The 23,338-nt window shown below is 34.1% G+C and overlaps 1 pseudogene; it reads left to right on the top strand.

The window, feature by feature from the left end:
* Positions 1-17,730: 17,730 nt before the first annotated feature.
* LOC120147848 lies at positions 17,731-22,202 on the top strand (annotated as a pseudogene).
* Positions 22,203-23,338: the final 1,136 nt, after the last annotated feature.

The following is a 23,338-nucleotide window of genomic DNA, read 5'->3' as shown; positions in this document are numbered from 1 at the left end:
TGAAATCTTGTGGTCTCTCCATCTCTTCCCTAACACTTGCTTCAAATAATCGTTTGAGACCTCTAAAGAAAATTTCTCCTACAAATAACATAAATGTTCAAAGTAAGTATAAATTACCATTGAATTGTTATGGATTATCTATTATAATGATATTATTACCTTAACAAAATCCAAAGCCTAATTTTTGTTATTATTTACATTTCACGCCATGACTCATAAATGATCGGTAAAAGATTAGCATTACGTGCAACCATGCCTTAGTAAACGGATAGAAGACGTGCTTCTGGGCCAATAGGTTGACCGACATCGTTTCTTGAAACTTTCACGGTTCCTAGGAGGAAGTTAGTATAATTCCTTCAATGTTGTACGTCCTCTAGTCTTGAATGTTCAATCATTTTCAATTATATAAGAAATAATTAAATGTAAGTTTTCAAAATGAACCAATAACTAAAGAAAGTGTCAAACATTACCTTCAATTTCTACAACTTCTTCAACAGTAATAGGAACTTTCAAAGAGTCAACAACATTCGATTTCTCATTATTTGTTTCATCCTCCTCTTGAGAAGATCGAACAATCCGCAAATCACTTAATTTTCTCCTGGCCATGATATATGTAATAAACAAACAACAATTTTAGTAAGAAAACGATTCAATTAATGAATATATTGAAGGACAACATGTTATAAGTTATAATATTATAAATTAATAAATTAAGATATAAAATCTTACTACATTCTTATGTCATATCAATTCTCTAAATATTTTCATCCACGTCCTTCTAAACCCATTGAAATTCTGTAGTATTAGTGATAGTTTCATCTAAGTTTCGTGCTACAAAAGGTAAAGATTTTTATCTTGTTTCAATGCCATCTCTACTTCCATCCCCGATGTCTATCAAGCCTCTAGGGGTATTACGGAGCACAACATACCAACCCTCATCCATTGGATCTTGACAGTAAAAAACTCGTTTGACTTGAGAAGAAAATACATATGGCTCATCCATCAATCGTTGATCAGTGTGAATTAATCGAGAGAAATTCACTACTGTAAAACCACATTTATCTCTTTTTATGCCTCGAGTAGTGTTTACATCAACCCAATCACACTGAAAAAACACAACCTTTTGTTTTCCATAATAATCCAACTCAATAATATCCGTTAGAATTCCCTAATATTCTACATCTCCCTCCAATGGATGATTGTCCCATGCACTAGCATAACTTGTAGTTGAAGAAGTAACAATTACTCCATAATTTTGTGTCCTCCTTAATCTTTCACGAGATTTCGTGTGGAACCTGAACCCGTTAATGAGGAAGGCATTATATCTTTTAACAATTCTATTCGGACCTTGAGAAAGTCATTTAACATCTTTACTAACTTCTCTCACACTCCAAACCTATTACACGTGAAAGGTGAATTAATTAGCATTTATGTCGATATATTAAAGCAAAAGTTATATATTATTTACAACTATGTACAATGATTTAGTTGCTTACCATCTACCCTAACCATCCATGAAAAGTTTTTGTGAATAATTTATGTATCTCTCGCTGATGTAATCTTCAGGACTGTGCAGGAGATCTAAAGACTTCTTTAAACTCGTTATAAAGTATATTATATCGTTAAAGAATGAGAAATATAAAAGATTAAGTAAATACATTAGGATTTAGTCCGTAAAACTTACGTGCGAAAGGGATATATTGAATCATTATGGAAAAGAACATATCGGTGTGCTTGTACCCAAGACTTATCATCTAAGTGTGCAATTTCAACTTTACCGAGTGGTTCACCATAACTTCCAAACAAATAAGTCTCAGCTAAGTCATTAGTACTAAACACATCATTTGTATTTGGTCTATTCAATATTGTTTCAACATCTTCCAAATATATAGAGCAAAATGTCATACAGTCCTCTGCCAAATACCTTTCAACAATTGATCCTTCCGGATAACGCTTATTACGACTAAGAATTCAACTTGCACAAGAACCTATACACAAACCAAAATAGTATGTAAATGGTTTTGATAAAAGGTATAATCCTTAGTCATTTAATACATATAATTTAATTAATACGTCTCTATAGGGTACATCCATCAATATAAAATTGGTCCACCAACTTTTTCTTCGTGAGGAAGATGAATTAGCAGGTGCACCATAATTGTAAAGAATAAAGATGGAAATATCTTCTCTAAGTTGTATAAAGTCAAGGCGGCTCGATATTGTAGTTTCTCAATTTCTTCAACTATCCAAACTTTCCCATACATATCTTTCATTATATTAGAAATTTCAATGATACAAGACGTAACCTTACTCGACATGCAACCGTGTAAAGCTACTGCAGTAAATCTTGCATCAATATGTGATAATCATGTGACTTTAAAGAATAAAGTCTTCGATCTTTAACAATGAGACATCGAGATATATTTGATGCATATCCATCTGGGACCTTTATATCTTTCAACACCGTGCAAAACACTTCTTTTTCTTTCTTTGACATTGCAAAAATAGAAGGCGACAAAAAACATTTTCCATTAGGATGTAACTACAGATGAAGATCATGCCGAATTCCCATGTCGACTATTTAGATTATCTTTATATTTTCTGTCGACATTGAGAATGGTCCCAATAATATTCTCACAAAAATTCTTCTTAATAAGCATGACATCAAGATTATGTCTCAAAATGTGATCCTTCCAATAAGGCAACTCGAAGAAAATACTCATCTTTTTCCATAAATCTACCTCATTTGGATCATCTTCTTCATCAGACTCATCATCACTCTGTTGGTCAATATCACAATCATACACCTTTTTGCCTTTTTATTTGATCATGTATTCGGTGGAATAAACACAAAAACCTTGCAAACCAAGCAACATTCAGTGCGCTTCACGTGAGCCCTCTCTTGACTACTACAATCCAACAAGTTAAACTGAAATCTAACACCACAACATATAGTAAAATCAGACCCAATCATTGACTTACAGACCAAAACTAACGACAGACAAGAAAAATATAGAAAACAACCATCACATTAGCAAGCTCAACCACAAGTTCTTTCCACAATCAACACAATCACCATTCTTTTAACGAACATTGATATAATACGACATTCACCAGAGAAATGTCTAAAACAAGACTTACCTTCGAAAACACAATCGGTCACTGAATTAACATTCCAACATCTAAACCAACACTCATATTCCATATCTCTATCTCAAGAGAATCTTTTCATTCACATCTCTGTAGAAGTCCATAGAAGATAAGCTATAATCAGGCTTAGAGCACTTACACGAAAATGTTATAATCTCTAATACAAAATCAAAGATTAAGTCTAAACCATAATTTTTCTTATTGAACACAACCTCGATCCTATAAAGCAATATTGCCATATAAACTCAAAAAAGTTATATTCCACATAAACCTGCATGCATTACGATCTGGGATGCCAAACCAATGGAGAAAAAATATTTAACGTTACCTGGGCAAGTGAAATGGAGATTCCACCTTGAGAACCACTTTTTTCATACAAACCAAATCTTTTCACACTAACAAAATAGGTGGTTCACAGTCTCAACTTCTTTTTTGTAGAAAATGCACAAACAACCATCTGGCCTCACAACCCTTCTTATAGCTAGCTCGTCTAGAACCAGATATTATATTCAAGACAACCTTAAATGGGAAAAAAAGAATGTACATATGAAAATGGTAAAATTTGCACCTCAAATCAGAGAGTCGAGCGTTGATGGTGTAACGATAGACGCCTCGACGGCTTCGAGCGGTGACAAGCAACATCAATTTTGCATCGATATTTGGGTATGCCCGATGGAGATGGGAAATAGCAAAAGGGGAAAGGGTTTCGCACGATTAAAATTATAAAACATTACGGCGTTTGTATACACAAACACCACTAAAGTACGAGTTTTCGCGGATGTAACCATTTTGTGACATTTTGGATATAAACGCCACGATATGTGTAAATTTAATGGTGTTTGCTTTGAAAACTCCGCTCTAAATTTTTTATTTTAGGACCAACACAAAATTACATCCATCAATATACTTTTATAAAGAAACAAAGTTATGATCGCACACATTTCCCACTATACTTGAGAAATTGAATTCCTCTTGGAATAAACACATTTGAGAGCAAAAAAATTAGAAAACTATAAACCCTAAATACATGTTTTTATAAAATATATTAGCTTTAGTCTGAGAGAAGATAATGTACTAGCAAGTGACGGCGGTGTGATGCTGCACTTGTGATGACGGTTGCCCGGGGGTGAGTTCACTGTGATGGCTGGGCGTTGGTTAGGAAAATTAGGGCATTGTGAATGAAGTAATTAGGGATTTGGAACCCGATGGGTTAACGGATTGGATAATCGCGACGTTTATAATAAAACACCACTAAGGTACATGACTATTGCGACGTTTATTACAAAAACATCACTAAATTACATGATTATTGCGATGTTTATTGCAAAAAATGCCACTAAAGTACAGGACTATTACGACGTTTGAACAAAAACGTCACTAAAGTATGATTCTATAGTAGCGTTTGTATAAAAACGCCACTAAAGTACGAGTCTTTTATGGCATTTGATCAAAAAACACCGCTAAAAATGCCGCTATACACCAAATGTCACTTTTATTTTAAGTCTATCATATTTTGGTCATCCAGTTTGAAAACAATACATTTTACTCATTTCAGAGTTTGTATAAAAACACCGATAAAGTACTACTCTATTGCGGCGTTTTAATAAAAAATGTCTCTAAATTTCTACTCTATTGCGACATTTGTGTAAAAACGCCGCTAAAGTACTATTCAGGTGCGACGTTTGTTGAAAAAACACCACTATATATTAAACCTATTGCGACATTTGTATAACAACTCCACTAAATTGCTGCTCTGTTGTGACGTTTGTTGAAAAAACGCCACTATATATTAATCATATTGCAGTGTTTGTATAAAAACGCTGCTAAAGTTACAATTTTGTGGCGTTTGGAAAGGAAACACCGCTATATGTTTAAATTTAGCGGCGTTTACTCTCAAAACGCCGCTCTAAAACATTTTTGATGTAGTGCTTGTATTTATCTCATATTAATCCAAAAAAGACAAAAAATTAGAACATTTAAAGTTTATGGGTCAATTTAAAATGAGGGTCATATTTTGAGGACATGTGGTACAATTAACTCATAATCATATGGATTTTGTATTTTTTTACTTTTAACAAACCTATTAAGCTTTAAGAAAGTAATTAAATAAATCACACACCTCTAATTTGTGATTAAATGAGTCTTTGTCAACAACATAAGAGTATAGTGTTTAATATTGTTGTTGACATATCTCAAAGTTCCGGATTCAAATTTTGTTAGTATTTTTTCTAAATAATAATTTGACTTGACATAACATAAATAAATTTTGATAATTTCATTCGATTTTGATCGTTATTTGAGGTTAAGGATGAAGGTATATGATGAGTGAGAAGGGCTTTTGTCTCTTTTTTATAAATTTTAATTTAATAGTAATTTATTCTCTTATTAATTTAAACATTAGTAAAATTAGACTTTTATCTCCTCTGCTTTTTAAATTATATATTTAATAATATATTAGTATTTTAAATTCAAATAATGTATTTCTCTCTCTTTGAATAATGCTAACCTAATGTGACATTTTAGAGTGTTATTTGGATAACAAGTAACGATACCCGTTTCTTTTTTTTTTTTTACCGTAACGATACCCGTTTTCTTTTCTTTTTTTGACCGTAACGATACCCGTTTTCACGTATTCAGAATGGGGGCGGTCGGCCATTTAGAATGACCAAAGAGTTAAGTATTGTCCACCGTTGGATCCTTTTCCATAGCTTATCTTTATCATTGACTTGGAACTATTGGGACCCACATGGTTCCTAATCAGAAAGCCATTGTTAATTATTATAATTATGCTTAATTATAGAAGTTGTTTTAACACGTTAATCAGAAAAAAAACATTAAAATTAAACAAAGTAAAAATACAAAAAAAACTTGTAATTCTTTTAAGGCTTAATTATAAAATAAGTGTTTAAACTATACTATTTTTTCAAATAAGTGCCCAAACTTTTTTGAATCATCCAGATGGCTAACGTCACAAACATTATCATTCTAGATATCAGTGCCATAATTTTCGTTAAATTTCTTCTTCAAGTGACATATGTCACGTTCTGGCAATTTTGAAAATTTTATTTTTTAAAAATAAAAATATTATTATATTTATAAAAACCCTAATTTCTCCTAAATGATACAAAAAACTCAAATCCCTAAAAATCCTAAATCCCTAACCCGCCAATGTCATCCTTGCCGACCACAACCACCATCGTCGACGTAGTCTTTGTCATCTTCTTAGTCATATGTCGCCATACTTGCTGTCGATTGGCCTTCAGGATCACGTGGAATCACGATATGTTGCGTAGGGTTTTTCGGATACAAATATCGATTGGCTATCGCTTGGTCACGATTTCATAGGGTTATCGATCGTTGGGTGGAGGTGAGGCCGAGTGGAGCTTCGTCGACGATAAAGGGTGGTGACATGTGTGGGTTTAGGGTTGAAATGAGGGTTTTCAAACTTTTGGGTATTTTTTAAAGTATTTCAAAATTTTGTGTCTTTTTAAAAAAGTATAATTTTGATTTTTTGATTTTAAATAAAATTTTAAAAATTACTAGAACATGACACACGTCCTTTAACGATAGTTATGACCCGAATACCTAAAGTAATAATGTTTGTAACGTTAGACACCTTAATGATTAAAAAAAATTTTAGACACTACAATAAATGCAGTTTGAGAAACTTTGGCATGAAGATAAAGTTGAAATAAAATAATAATATTAATAATTTATTAATTCAATATTAATTCAATTATTATAGTTATTTTAAGATAATTTCTACATAATATATTTGTTTTATAAATTTTAGAGTATATTTAAATTATCGATTAATATATTTAAATCATCTATTAAATTTAATTCAATCGATATTGTTATCGATATAATATTCTTTTAATTAGGTTCATGTTTCATTAAATGAAAAATAATTTTTTTGAGTTAAATCAAATTATATTTAAATTTTATTTTAAAATTTGAGTAGAATATCAAATCGAATGATTCTCTCTAAACTTAGACCAAATATGATTCTAATAAAATATATGTACTTTTCATTGAGGTTGAATTAACTTGATCAAAAATATGTTCCAACCTAATTAATCCAATCCATTATCATCCTTAACAAAACCTTCAATCCTTTAATTTACAAGTGAATAAAAAATTGGATAATATAAACGATATATTAAATTATCCATAAACCTAACAATAATTGCAATATTTACACGAACCAATTTACTTTGGTGGTTGAGGAATCGTTGTTATTCCTAGAAGTCATTAGTTTGAGCACCAGCGGCTGCAGTAGGGTGATCAAGCATTCAATATTAAATGGTTGAGAATACATAGAAAAAATACTACTTTGTAATCAACTTATTTTAATCAAAAAATATATTAATATTTATATAATTTTTTTAAAGAAAATATTTATATGATAAAAATCTGAAAGTGAACTAAAAGTTGTGTGTTGCACGTGTGATTTAATCTTTTATCTTTAAATCCTTCTCATGACAATATTAATAAGGGTAAACTATGCCAACATTCCTTTTTATTTTGGTCTGATCGACTTTGATCATCGATTTTTAATTAGATGTTTTTGGTCTTTTACGTTATCGGTTTGTTCGATTTAAGTTCCTCTATCGTTAACTTCCGTTAATCCATTAACGGAAGTCTAAGTTGACAATTAAAAAACAAAAAAACAAAAAAACCCATGTGTTTCATCATCACCACCACCACCACCACCACGGTCACTAAAATTTTCACACTATAGGCATATGGAAAAGAGATGCAAGTATTAAAAACATATATGATCAAGATCAATATATTCACCAAGTTTAAATTACCATTCTATTAATGAGCATCTCAAAGCACCAAAATGCATTTGCATTATCCTCAAAGAGCATAACAAAAGGAGATAGCAAGTCACCCGTGTTGGGAAAATAGACCCCTTGTAATCCAACAATCCCTTTAGATCACAACATTAACAAAAATACTTGAAAAATAAAAGAGAGAAAACATAATAATTTAACGTGGAAAACTCCCAAATGGAGAAAAACCACAAGCGTTGTCAAAAGACAACCAAGAAAAAAAATATTTACTATGTGGAAAATTATTACAACCACACTACAAAATATTTAACTCTCACACATGCCCAAAAGCTAAAGTACACCCCAAGAGAATTTCCCTTTAAATTCTCTATTAGTATAGCTAATAGCTTTCTAGTACACCACTTGTATTTTGGTGATTGACATACATTTAACCAAAGGGAAATGTTCTATTTATAGGGTAAGAATTTTTCCATCCTTTGTTCATTTCCAATGTGGGATTTGGCCAATTTTTGCCAAAAACTAACAAATCTCCACCTTGGCAAAAATTACATACAATTCTTCACCATAAAAACAACAGCTACCTCAATAACACCATCAGATATGATAGTCACAATTCTAAAAACAAGAATTGTCATACTCCACCATAAGAGTATACACACTTGGAATTCACTAACTCCAAGAATTTTTACCTCGACCAGTTCATGTCGAAAAACTGCTAATAAGTTATGGTGCAACTTCCAATATTGACTTTCTAGGAAGTTCATTAGCTATCGACATCAATTCCACCACACACCTTGCATCAACTGTCAACCAATGCCCATGTGTAAATGTGGACATGCTACCTTTTCATACATCCTTTTCCATGGCAACTCAATTGGTAGCTATCATGCCATGAGGATATATATCTTACTTTAAAAAACAAATTCATCGTCTTCATTTTCAAAGACGACTACATTAGTAGCATCACTTTTGGAGCCATTAGCCGAATTAGCTCCACCATTTTTTCAATCCTTCTTTAGATGTCCAGGTTGCCCACATCCCCAACAGATAATTTTCTTTTTGGAGCCTTTATACTTCTTCCTATTTCCACAAACCGACAATGCTCCACTTTCAGAAGATTTGTTCTCTCCATTTTTCAGCCTTCTTTCTTCCGAAATCAGCTTACTTGTCACTTCTGAAAAATTCACATTCTCTTTCCCGTACATTAAAACGGTTTGCATGTGCTCATAGGAAGATGGAAGAGACCAAATAAGTCTCAATGCTTTATCTTCATCATCAATCTCCACTCCAATAGATTCCAGTTCAGAAACAATCCCATTGAGTGCACTAAGGTGGTCAGAAATTTTTGTACCTTCTTCCATTTGCAATTTGTGAAATTTCTCCTTCAAATATAACCTATTTGAAAGACTTTTAGCTTGGTACATTTCCTCAAGCTTTTCCCAAAGCTCCTTTGTTGATGACCATCTAGCAACATTAGCAAGAACATTTTTGCTAGACAGAGACGAATCTGACTTGCTGCTCTCATGTCTAACTCCTCCCATTCTTCTTCACTCATCTTGGATTTTCCCTTGTCTCCACTGTTGTCACTAGGTTTATCTGGTTCCTTTCCTTCGAACAAAGAAGCTGGCTTTCCCTTTAAGGCCTTATACAATCCAGACTGGATTAGTATATCCTTGACTTGTACTTGCCACAACCCAAAATTAATTCTCCATCAAATTTCTCAATATCAAATCTGAAACTCATTTTGCTCAACAATGCTACAGTGATCTCACACGTGAATAATGAGTGAACAATTGTGTCTACAAAATGCACTAAGAAAGTTTCCAGGAAAGATTGGGGGGACACAAATGGTACCGCTTAAGTCCCAACCTCCTTAGGCGATTATAGCCTTTGTGACAAAACTTTCTTGGCTGCACTTACTTACACAATACCACACTCAATAAACACAATAACGTATTTAAAGGACCTCCAGTTGGACCACAACAATTTCTAAAAAATCTTTTGATGTAGAAGATCGGACAAGCCACAACCACAGAGCATACTAAAAATTTTAAAGAAATTCTTACCCCGCCTTGAAGTTTATCTTTTACCAAACCATTGGCTCTGATACCAATTGTTAGGAAAATAGACCCCTTGTAATCCAACAATCCCTTTAGATCATAACATTAACAAAAATACTTGAAAAATAAAAGAGAGAAAACATAATAATTTAACATGGAAAACTCCCAAATGGAGAAAAACCACAAGCGTTGTCAAAAGACAACCAAGAAAAAAAATATTTACTATGTGGAAAATTATTACAACCACACTACAAAATATTTAACTCTCACACATGCCCAAAAGCTAAAGTACACCCCAAGAGAATTTCCCTTTAAATTCTCTATTAGTATAGCTAATAGCTTTCTAGTACACCACTTGTATTTGGTGATTGACATACATTTAACCAAAGGGAAATGTTCTATTATAGGGTAAGAATTTTTCCATCCTTTGTTCATTTCCAATGTGGGATTTGGCCAATTTTTGCCAAAAACTAACAAATCTCCACCTTGGCAAAAATTACATACAATTCTTCACCATAAAAACAACAGCTACCTCAATAACACCATCAGATATGATAGTCACAATTCTAAAAACAAGAATTGTCATACTCCACCATAAGAGTATACACACTTGGAATTCACTAACTCCAAGAATTTTTACCTCGACCAGTTCATGTCGAAAAACTGCTAATAAGTTATGGTGCAACTTCCAATATTGACTTTCTAGGAAGTTCATTAGCTATCGACATCAATTCCACCACACACCTTGCATCAACTGTCAACCAATGCCCATGTGTAAATGTGGACATGCTACCTTTTCATACATCCTTTTCCATGGCAACTCAATTGGTAGCTATCATGCCATGAGGATATATATCTTACTTTAAAATCAAATTCATCGTCTTCATTTTCAAAGACGACTACATTAGTAGCATCACTTTTGGAGCCATTAGCCGAATTAGCTCCACCATTTTTTCAATCCTTCTTTAGATGTCCAGGTTGCCCACATCCCCAACAGATAATTTCTTTTGGAGCCTTTATACTTCTTCCTATTTCCACAAACCGACAATGCTCCACTTTCAGAAGATTTGTTCTCTCCATTTTTCAGCCTTCTTTCTTCCGAAATCAGCTTACTTGTCACTTCTGAAAAATTCACATTCTCTTTCCCGTACATTAAAACGGTTTGCATGTGCTCATAGGAAGATGGAAGAGACCAAATAAGTCTCAATGCTTTATCTTCATCATCAATCTCCACTCCAATAGATTCCAGTTCAGAAACAATCCCATTGAGTGCACTAAGGTGGTCAGAAATTTTTGTACCTTCTTCCATTTGCAATTTGTGAAATTCTCCTTCAAATATAACCTATTTGAAAGACTTTTAGCTTGGTACATTTCCTCAAGCTTTCCCAAAGCTCCTTTGTTGATGACCATCTAGCAACATTAGCAAGAACATTTTTTGCTAGACAGAGACGAATCTGACTTGCTGCTCTCATGTCTAACTCCTCCCATTCTTCTTCACTCATCTTGGATTTTCCCTTGTCTCCACTGTTGTCACTAGGTTTATCTGGTTCCTTTCCTTCGGACAAAGAAGCTGGCTTTCCCTTTAAGGCCTTATACAATCCAGACTGGATTAGTATATCCTTGACTTGTACTTGCCACAACCCAAAATTAATTCTCCCATCAAATTTCTCAATATCAAATCTGAAACTCATTTTTGCTCAACAATGCTACAGTGATCTCACACGTGAATAATGAGTGAACAATTGTGTCTACAAAATGCACTAAGAAAGTTTCCAGGAAAGATTGGGGGGACACAAATGGTACCGCTTAAGTCCCAACCTCCTTAGGCGATTATAGCCTTTGTGACAAAACTTTCTTGGCTGCACTTACTTACACAATACCACACTCAATAAACACAATAACGTATTTAAAGGACCTCCAGTTGGACCACAACAATTTCTAAAAAATCTTTTCTGATGTAGAAGATCGGACAAAGCCACAACCACAGAGCATACTAAAAATTTTAAAGAAATTCTTACCCCGCCTTGAAGTTTATCTTTTACCAAACCATTGGCTCTGATACCAATTGTTAGGAAAATAGACCCCTTGTAATCCAACAATCCCTTTAGATCATAACATTAACAAAAATACTTGAAAAATAAAAGAGAGAAAACATAATAATTTAACATGGAAAACTCCCAAATGGAGAAAAACCACAAGCGTTGTCAAAAGACAACCAAGAAAAAAAATATTTACTATGTGGAAAATTATTACAACCACACTACAAAATATTTAACTCTCACACATGCCCAAAAGCTAAAGTACACCCCAAGAGAATTTCCCTTTAAATTCTCTATTAGTATAGCTAATAGCTTTCTAGTACACCACTTGTATTTTGGTGATTGACATACATTTAACCAAAGGGAAATGTTCTATTTATAGGGTAAGAATTTTTCCATCCTTTGTTCATTTCCAATGTGGGATTTGGCCAATTTTTGCCAAAAACTAACAAATCTCCACCTTGGCAAAAATTACATACAATTCTTCACCATAAAAACAACAGCTACCTCAATAACACCATCAGATATGATAGTCACAATTCTAAAAACAAGAATTGTCATACTCCACCATAAGAGTATACACACTTGGAATTCACTAACTCCAAGAATTTTTACCTCGACCAGTTCATGTCGAAAAACTGCTAATAAGTTATGGTGCAACTTCCAATATTGACTTTCTAGGAAGTTCATTAGCTATCGACATCAATTCCACCACACACCTTGCATCAACTGTCAACCAATGCCCATGTGTAAATGTGGACATGCTACCTTTTCATACATCCTTTTCCATGGCAACTCAATTGGTAGCTATCATGCCATGAGGATATATATCTTACTTTAAAAAACAAATTCATCGTCTTCATTTTCAAAGACGACTACATTAGTAGCATCACTTTTGGAGCCATTAGCCGAATTAGCTCCACCATTTTTTCAATCCTTCTTTAGATGTCCAGGTTGCCCACATCCCCAACAGATAATTTTCTTTTTGGAGCCTTTATACTTCTTCCTATTTCCACAAACCGACAATGCTCCACTTTCAGAAGATTTGTTCTCTCCATTTTTCAGCCTTCTTTCTTCCGAAATCAGCTACTTGTCACTTCTGAAAAATTCACATTCTCTTTCCCGTACATTAAAACGGTTTGCATGTGCTCATAGGAAGATGGAAGAGACCAAATAAGTCTCAATGCTTTATCTTCATCATCAATCTCCACTCCAATAGATTCCAGTTCAGAAACAATCCCATTGAGTGCACTAAGGTGGTCAGAAATTTTTGTACCTTCTTCCATTTGCAATTTGTGAAATTTCTCCTTCAAATATAACCTATTTGAAAGACTTTTAGCTTGGTACATTTCCTCAAGCTTTTCCCAAAGCTCCTTTGTTGATGACCATCTAGCAACATTAGCAAGAACATTTTTTGCTAGACAGAGACGAATCTGACTTGCTTCTCTCATGTCTAACTCCTCCCATTCTTCTTCACTCATCTTGGATTTTCCCTTGTCTCCACTGCTGTCACTAGGTTTATCTGGTTCCTTTCCTTCGGACAAAGAAGCTGGCTTTCCCTTTAAGGCCTTATACAATCCAGACTGGATTAGTATATCCTTGACTTGTACTTGCCACAACCCAAAATTAATTCTCCCATCAAATTTCTCAATATCAAATCTGAAACTCATTTTTGCTCAACAATGCTACAGTGATCTCACACGTGAATAATGAGTGAACAATTGTGTCTACAAAATGCACTAAGAAAGTTTCCAGGAAAGATTGGGGGGACACAAATGGTACCGCTTAAGTCCCAACCTCCTTAGGCGATTATAGCCTTTGTGACAAAACTTTTCTTGGCTGCACTTACTTACACAATACCACACTCAATAAACACAATAACGTATTTAAAGGACCTCCAGTTGGACCACAACAATTTCTAAAAAATCTTTTCTGATGTAGAAGATCGGACAAAGCCACAACCACAGAGCATACTAAAAATTTTAAAGAAATTCTTACCCCGCCTTGAAGTTTATCTTTTACCAAACCATTGGCTCTGATACCAATTGTTGGGAAAATAGATCCCTTGTAATCCAACAATCCCTTTAGATCATAACATTAACAAAAATACTTGAAAAATAAAAGAGAGAAAACATAATAATTTAACGTGGAAAACTCCCAAATGGAGAAAAACCACAAGCGTTGTCAAAAGACAACCAAGAAAAAAAATATTTACTATGTGGAAAATTATTACAACCACACTACAAAATATTTAACTCTCACACATGCCCAAAAGCTAAAGTACACCCCAAGAGAATTTCCCTTTAAATTCTCTATTAGTATAGCTAATAGCTTTCTAGTACACCACTTGTATTTTGGTGATTGACATACATTTAACCAAAGGGAAATGTTCTATTTATAGGGTAAGAATTTTTCCATCCTTTGTTCATTTCCAATGTGGGATTTGGCCAATTTTTGCCAAAAACTAACAACCCGTACCTAAGATCAAAATCCAAGCAAAACAATTAGCATTGGACGTTTGAAACTCAAACCTAAAGTTGGATCTTTCACAGCTTTGCACCAAATAAATAGCAAAAATAAGAGAAAGGTTCAACAAAAAGGCTAAAACCTTGAAAATAGCCAGTTGTAGGATCGACCCAAGCATAAACAGCGAGAATATCAAACATTCTAGTTTAGTTTCTTGTATCCTTAAAAAAATCAAGATGACTATCCGTTCTGACCACATCAACAACTGAGAAACTAAAATCTTGTCAGCTAAGAAGAAAAACAAATAAACAGTACCCCATCCAATGGAATACGAAAAGGGGGAAATGTTTTAAATTGCAGTATTGCACATAACAGAAGTTACATGTTCGATGCCGAGTCCAAAGCCATTCACTTCTTCTTTCGTTCGCCGCACCATTCGTCGATCATCGAACATGTTAGAACTCGGATTTGAGGATGGGCAGCCAAGAGAGCACAAGCTTCAACGAGGAAGAATCCAAGCACAGAAAGGTCATTACCTGGATCTACGCATTGGCGAACGATATTGAGTGAGTCACTTTCAAACACCACGGTCGTAGGAGCAAAGATGACAGCCAGGCGAACACCACTGCAGAGAGCTTGGGTTTTAATCATCCCAACATTGCATGGAATCTGCACGGGTTGCACCAGCTGAGCATTACTGGAAAGAACAAACCCATTACCATTCCTTACGATCACACCAATGGTTGGTAAACTAGACCCACTAACATCGCACAAAACATGAACGGTTGCACCGCTCAAGTTGATTTTGACCATTCTCGACTTAGATGTTGTCCATCGAGAGACTGGGAACGGGTCTAGGGAAGGATTTGCACTCTCAGAAAGCACAACTGCCCTATAAACCGACTGGGTTACTGTAGAAAAAGCAAGTAGGTGCCAACATGGAAGAAGCTTCCCTTCATGCAAAAATAGGCTTCTATAACTTTAAATGTCTCTTACTCAACAATCTCCCTTTCATTTTCTTCTGCAATACTTTTTCAACTTTAAATATTTCTTACTGATCAACAATCTCCCTTTTCATTTTCTTCTACAATATCTTCGCATGTTGCTTCCTCCAAAGATCTGGTCTCTCAAAAGAAGAAGAAGCATATGGGTGTTTAATATTTTTTTTTATTTTTTTAATTATCAACTCAGACTTTCAATAATGGATTAACGGAAATTAACGGACGAAATACTTAAATTGATCTAATCAATAATGTAAAGGACTAAACACATTTAATTAAGAGGTCGGTTAGACAAAAAAAAGATAACTATTGTCATAGTTTACCCTATTAATAACTTTAGAAAAGTTGTTTTTTAGTCTATATCCAGTCTTTGTCTTGTCTTCATAACAAACAGAAGTTTTCTTTACCTACTTGGATCCATAAATTATGACTAATATTTTATTAATTAAATTCTTAATCATTTTAACTATTAATTTGATGATAAATGTTAATTCAGATTTAACATGAGGTATGTTTAATATTTTTTCTTTGAATACTTTAAAATAATTATAAGACAATATGTGCCTGTAATGTTCATAGAAATATATTTAACATTTATTATCAAAATATAATTATAAACACACATGAAACACAATTAATGTATATAATTTAAATTTAACGTATTTACAAAGTATTGTCTATACTGTCACCAAGAAGAATCAGGATGAGCACATTTAGAGCCGTGAAGAAACTCCTTCCTACAAAATCCTTTTTCAATACCATCTTTGTCGTGCTATCAACAAGCCTATTCGCTTCACTCCTCACCTGTGAATATGAGATGGACCAGTTTCTGTTTAAAAGCTCATCAATATGAACTAAAATAGCCGGAGACGCTCCATTTCGATTCGAATTGTGCAGCTCCTTAAAGACCTCCCCGTTGTCAGTTTCAATGATTAAAGACCGAGCCCCGATCTCCATGCATGCTTCAAACCCTCAAAGACTCCCCATAACTCCGCTTCAAAGGCAAAACATATCCCAACTGCTCGAGAGAAACCGAACTTCCAATCTCCCCTACTATCTCGAATTACACCCCCACACGAAGTATTTCCGTACTTATCTCTGGCCCCTTCAGTATTAACTTTCAGCCAATTCTCCGGTGGAGCTTCCCACCTACTCCTGAGAGGGCGAGTAGATGAAACAAGGATCTTATTGTTTGCAATCTCCATAGCTCTCAAGCTTTCATCATAAAGACAAATGATTTGGTCCAAAACTGATGTGCAACCCAACTTTTCCTTATCAAACAAACAAAGGTTTCTGTTCTTCCATATGTTCCATAGAATTGTCCCAAACAACAAATCCCACCCCTTAAAACCCCTTATAAAGTGATATGACTTCGAAAGGTTTATTAACATCCAAGAATGAATATTCATGGATAGAAATTCAGATAACTTTCTGGGATGTATCAGCCGTTTCCACACCTCTAACGTTGTCAAGCAAGTGCGAAACAAATGGTCAATTGTTTCGTCAGATGAGTCACAAACACCACACCTTGAGGAAGTACACATATGGCGTCGCACCCTCTCGGAATTAGTGAGCAACTTATCGCATGCCAACAGCCAAAGAAAAACTTTCACCCTTGGTAGTCCTTTAAATATAGCAATGATATTCCAAATTTTATCAACCGATCTAGACTCAGCTTTTGTACAGAGCTCATACACCGACCTTATTGTGAATAACCGAGTCGGCTGCCATTTCCACCCCAGTCCATCTACGGAATGTACTTTATACAGAGTCATAGTGGCCATCAACCTGTGGATTATTTCCTGAGGAATGAAACAAAGGCCAATTCCACCCTCCACGTTCATCGATCATGTCCAATATCATGACTACCAGTAAAAAAATGTCTGCAATTTTTTATCAAAAACATAGTAAATGAGTTTTATTATATATATATATATATATATATATAATTAATTTATCCATATAATAAATACACGCATTAAATTTATAAATTATGTAAAATTTATTTTATGTTTATTTTATTATGAATTTTTTGAATAATTTAATTATGAAATTTAAAACCCAACAACTAAACTTTAAATCATAATTTGTAGTAATACTTAAATCATAAATTTAAACACAAAATTATAAATATGATATAAATATCAGTGTACCAAATTCTCAGATTATTTCACCAATTAGCGCTGGTACCTTTTCTTTTATTAATCTTTATATGCTTGCTGGAAGAGTAAAGAAGTGATTTTTTTCTTTTTTGTTTGTTTTTCCTGTTTTTAGGTGTTCTCCTTCTTGGATCAACGTAATCTTTGTGATGCCGCCATGGTTTGTAGGCAGTGGCAATCAGCTAGTACTCACGAGGAGTTTTGGAGGTGTTTGAACTTTGAAAACAGGAATATATCTCTTGAACAATGTGAATCTAAGATTTGCATAATATCTTTACTTGGTTCTCATTTGGTTAAAAAATTGTATTCCAAACAAACTTTAGAAATTGCTTAGAATTGACACTTTTTTTAAGATAAGAGAACTATATGGATACTCAATTATATTATTTTGCATGAGATTGTTGTAATGAAATTGGACACCTAACTGAAATAACGTTGCATTTTGATTTTGCAGTCGATGACATGTATCAAAGATATCCGAATGCTACTGAAGTGAATCTGAGTGGCACTCCTAATACGCACCTTCTTGTTATGAAAGCTGTCTATTCTTTAAGGTAATATTTCGTAGTCATATTTTGTATTCTAATAATATGAAATTTGCATAGCCTCCTGTTAATTTTTGTATACAATTTCCAATTGGTAGAGATCTTGAGGCTTTAACATTGGGAAAAGGCCAACTAGGGGATGCTCTTTTCCATGCATTGACTGAGTGTAGTATGTTGAGGTGTTTGGATGTGAATGATGCTATTCTCGGTGATGGCGGTCAAGATATACCTGTTAACCATGACCGGTTATGTGATCTGAAAGTAACTAAATGCCATATTATGCATATATCCATCAGGTGAGACAAAATCTAGATTTGCTTGTTATAACTATATCTTGATGTCAATCCGGTATTTCTCTATGCTAACATCTGATCTTTGCAGATGCCCACTATTAAAGAGTTTGTCTTTGAAACGTAGTAATATGGCACAGGCAGCCCTTAATTGTCCCCTTTTACAGCTGCTTGATATAAGCACATGCCACAAACTTACAGATGCAGCCATTCGTTCAGCAGTGATCTTGCCCTCAATTAGAGTCTTTGGACATGTCAAATTGTTCTTGTGTTAGCGATGAAACATTGCGAGAAATAGCTTCCACTTGTTCTAAGCTCCATCTTCTCAATTCGTCGTATTGTCCTAACATCTCACTTGAGGTCTATTTTTGCAAATGATTTAGTTCAAATTAGTGCCGCTTTATGGTTAAGTCATATTTTGATGCATTTTCCTGTATGTGAAGTCTGTAAGACTACCAATGTTAACGGTTCTTAAGCTTAACAACTGTGAGGGTATCACTTCGGCTTCAATTCCTGCAATAGCTTATAGTGACATGTTGGAGGTTTGAATAATTTTTCTCGTATATATTGCTGCTACCTAGATGCTTTTTCTATTCCCATTGAAAGCTTCTAGCTGTCTCTAGTAATTCTTTTATCTGTCGCAGGAGTTGGAGCTTAACAATTGCCACTTGTTGACATCAGTGTCACTGGGTCTTCCATGTTTGCAGAAAATTCAACTGATTCAGTGTCGAAAGTATATTGTTATTCCATCAATTCCCCTTTCTTTTTAGTACCAATCTAAAAAGATTGCCTTGATGCTTTTGGCTGGACATAATTTTCTTTTATATGTATCATGTCTTTCTTTTTACTTTTATTTTATAATAATAATATAAATTCTTCCATGCAGATTTACTGACTTGAATGTACAATGTTCTATGCTATCATCCATAACAGTGTCCAATTGTGTCGCACTCCATTGCATTAACATCAGTTCAAATGCACTTAAAGTATGTTTTCAAGGCACTATTGACTTGCTATTTTTTCTGTCTTGGTTGTTGATAAGAGTTTGAGCTATAGTGATGGTTTCATGAGAATGCAGAAATTAGCGTTGCAGAAGCAGGAAAATTTGACAATGTTGGCACTGCAGTGTCAAGGTTTGCAAGAAGTAGACCTCACAGATCGTGCATCTTTGACAGATTCTATTTGCAACGTTTTTAGTGATGGTGGTGGATGCCCTAAGTTGAAATCATTGGTTCTGGATAATTGTGAAGTTCGTGAATAGGTTCTTCCTGTATAGTTAATTTTTCTCAGTTCTCATGCAGTGTCTAAGGTTAGGGCTTACTACTGGAACTTACAAAGATTGGGTGATAAACGAGACATAAGATGATATATATACATTTCAAAGACTAGGTGGTAAAAGAGGCTTGAAATGAGATGGATCTGTAAGATTGGTTTCATCTCAGCTCTCTGATCACTTCAAATGGCACTGTATATTGATCTGAGTTCTGGTCTGCATCTAACATCGCTAACCAATATTCTTTAATTGTTTTTGGTGTTAACAAATAAAATATGAAACCTTGGTTCCTGCATTGTCTTGAGTCTTTATTTTGGTGTTCTGACAAAAATCTTGGTTTTTCTATTTTTACCAGAGCTTGACGGCATTGCAGTTCTCCAGTACATCTTTAGTCACCCTATCACTGGTTGGTTGTCGTGCTATCACTACTCTGTATCTGGCATGTCCTTGTCTTGAGAAAATTTGTTTAGATGGCTGTGATCATCTGGAAAGAGCTTCATTTTGTCCTGTAAGTTTAGAATGGCTCTAAACTTTCATCTGAAATTAATTTTCCTATTTGGTGCATGCAATTTCTTACTCTTATAACAAATTAATGCTCAAGAATTTTCCTGCTTTCAGGTGGCTCTTCGGTCAATTAATCTCGGAATATGCCCTAAATTGAACACCCTCAGAATCGATTCTCCACATATGGTGTCACTTGAGCTGAAAGGATGTGGCATCTTATCTGAAGCTTCCATAAACTGTCCTCTATTGACATCTCTAGATACTTCTTTTTGCAGGTTTATTTTGCTACCTTTGTTTGTGATCCTGTATTCTGTTCCATGGCTGATGCTTGTATTAAAATTTACATGCAGCCAACTTAAGGATTATTGCTTATTCAACCACCGCTTCTTGCCCTCTGATATAGTCATTAATATTGATGTCATGCCCATCTATTGGTTGCGACGGTCTTTACTCTTTGCACTGGCTTCCGAATTTAACAACACTTGATTTGTCATATATTTTTTTGGCAAATTTGCAGCCTGTTTTTGAGTCTTGTTTGCAGCTAGAGGTAACTTGTAAATCCTTAATTATATGAATGAATTGATGGACCATACATGGACTATCAGTGTTGTTCACATTAGGTTGTTCGTACTACTAATACCTGATGAATGCGTGAATGTTGATCAGTTTGTACTCTTAATGGTACTGTGTTTTGATCTAAAATGCTAATGCCACTTCAGTTAATTTTGTGGAGAATTTTCACTCATCACATCCACTATGTTGTTTCACTCATACCATTAAAGGAAGTCTAAGAAAATTCTTGCATTCTTGCTAATTATCTGATTTAAGCTTTCATTGTTTTGGATGCTCCGTGTTTTCCATATCTCCTGCCGTACTCTTTTGCTTACTTATCAATTTCTTTCTTTTAGGTGCTAAAATTACAAGCTTGCAAATATCTATCTGACTCATCATTGGAGGCTCTTTACAAGGAAGGTGCTTTACGAGAACTTGGGGATTTGGACTTGTCATATGGTACCCTGTGCCAATCTGCCATAGAGGAGCCTCCTAATTTATGTTTTCTATTTATTTTATCCGGTACTCCTAATTTTTTTCTGCCTGTATTTGAATTCAGCAATTGTTGCTCTTTGGAAGTTTTGAAGCTCAGCTGTCCTAGATTGGCTAGTCTCTTTCTTCAGGTATGCACCCTCATTTCTCAGTCTTTAAAACCACATGTTTTTAATATTTTAGGTCCACCTTTTTCCCCTTTGTTTTGGTGATTTCTATTCGGAGTGTATTCTTAAAGATGCTTGGTATTTACTAGGCTTTTAGTAGACATCTCTTTTGTCAAAGGATGCATAAATAAGTAGTTCGTTCCATTAGTTTCACTGATCTAATATAGTGTGAAACTTGCCCTTTTTTAGTTTGATCTAAAAGTTATCAAATTTTCAGACTCTGAATGTGTTGTTGCCTTTTTCATGGAGTACGTGTTCTTGCCCTGAATCCCCTTTCAGATTCCTGTTTCCTTGATGCTATGTCGTTTTGATTTCAATTGTCACACGGTCATATATGAATGTGGATGTACGTACATGAGTTTCTTACTTGATGCTGTTTTTTACGTTTCCTTTTGCATATCGATCATTTTAAGTCCTGCAACATTGAGGAAGAAGCTTCTGAAAGTGCTATATCACAGTGTGCCATGCTGGAGATTTTGGATGTTCGCTTTTGTCCAAAGGTGACGGCTTTATTTTTGTTTTCTGTAAGATTTTGCTCGGTTTAACGTCCCTCGTACTTCAATCTCTAGGTTTAAGTAAAACTAATATAGGTCATTAATGTTTTAATGCTGTGGCGGATAGATTTGCACAATGAGCCTGGGGAGGTTTCGTGTAGTTTGTCCCAGTTTGAAGCGTATTTTTCGTAGCTTGTCACCTGCATGATGTGAATGCGATCGAGAGTTCATGTGCTCGTGCTATTGGCAGAAGCAACAGCTTGATATTTTTTCATGATGTAAATGGTCACCCATCATTGCCCCATGTTTCTTTTGGATACATATTTATGTGTATGTATATGACTTATTGATTGTTCTTGTATCGACAGAAGGAATTATGTGGCCACTATCTATGTAAATGGTTCCCGATGGCGAGACTCTTAACATTTCATATCACTAAACAAACTAAGGCATCTCCAACTTGACCCGAATCAGATCCGATAACCCAGATGGTTGCTTCGTAGTCGTAAAGCAACCGAAACGATGTAGAGAGTTATTTATTATTTATTTATTTATTTATTTATTTATTCATTTATTTATTCATTTATTTATTCATTTATTTATTCTGTCTCAAATCTCGAAAATTACTCAAATATAGAACACTGGCAATGGCAGTGGATTTATGGCTTCTTTTGTCTCCATTTCCTTTTCCTATTAGTTTCTGCTAATACTCAAAATAAAGTCTCTCTTTTGGTGAAAAACTTGAATTGGTGTGAAATTAAGAGTTGGGTATTTCGTTTTATTGCTAGAACGGTGTGCATTAAATTAAAGAAGTTATCAAGAGGTTGATGTTAGGGGCGAGTAAAATTTGACTTAAAAATTTAAAAAAATTTATTCATCTTGATGCTAATAATCTCGATTTGACCCAGACTCTAATTTTATAACTTCGATTTAATTTTTTAAATAAAATATTAGTTATAATATAAGACTTAAATAACTCAAAAAAAATTAGTGATTAGTGGATTGGTTTTTAAGTTTTAATTTATCATTTCTAGATAATATATATATATATATAATTAGTATTACAACATTGTAAATAGATATAATTAAATTTAATTAGTAGCTCAAACAATTTGGTTTAACTCGAATTTTATAAATTCGATTTGAATCAAAAGTTTTAAATAAAACTTGAGTTATAAAATAAGATAGGTAACTCAAAATGTTTTAACTCAACCAAATTGAATACTCACCCCTAGTTAAAGTAGAAAAAAAAAAAAGAACTCAATTAAAAAAAATACTATCAAACACAGGGACTAAAAGTTATTTTATCTAAAAAGATTTGATTGGATCCGGGCTTACCTGGCT

Source organism: Hibiscus syriacus, unplaced genomic scaffold (assembly GCF_006381635.1).
Source record: "Hibiscus syriacus cultivar Baekdansim isolate YM2019G1 unplaced genomic scaffold, ASM638163v2 tig00110944_pilon, whole genome shotgun sequence".
NCBI classification, from domain to species: Eukaryota; Viridiplantae; Streptophyta; class Magnoliopsida; order Malvales; family Malvaceae; genus Hibiscus; species Hibiscus syriacus.
This window is presented reverse-complemented; position numbering and strand designations above follow the sequence as displayed.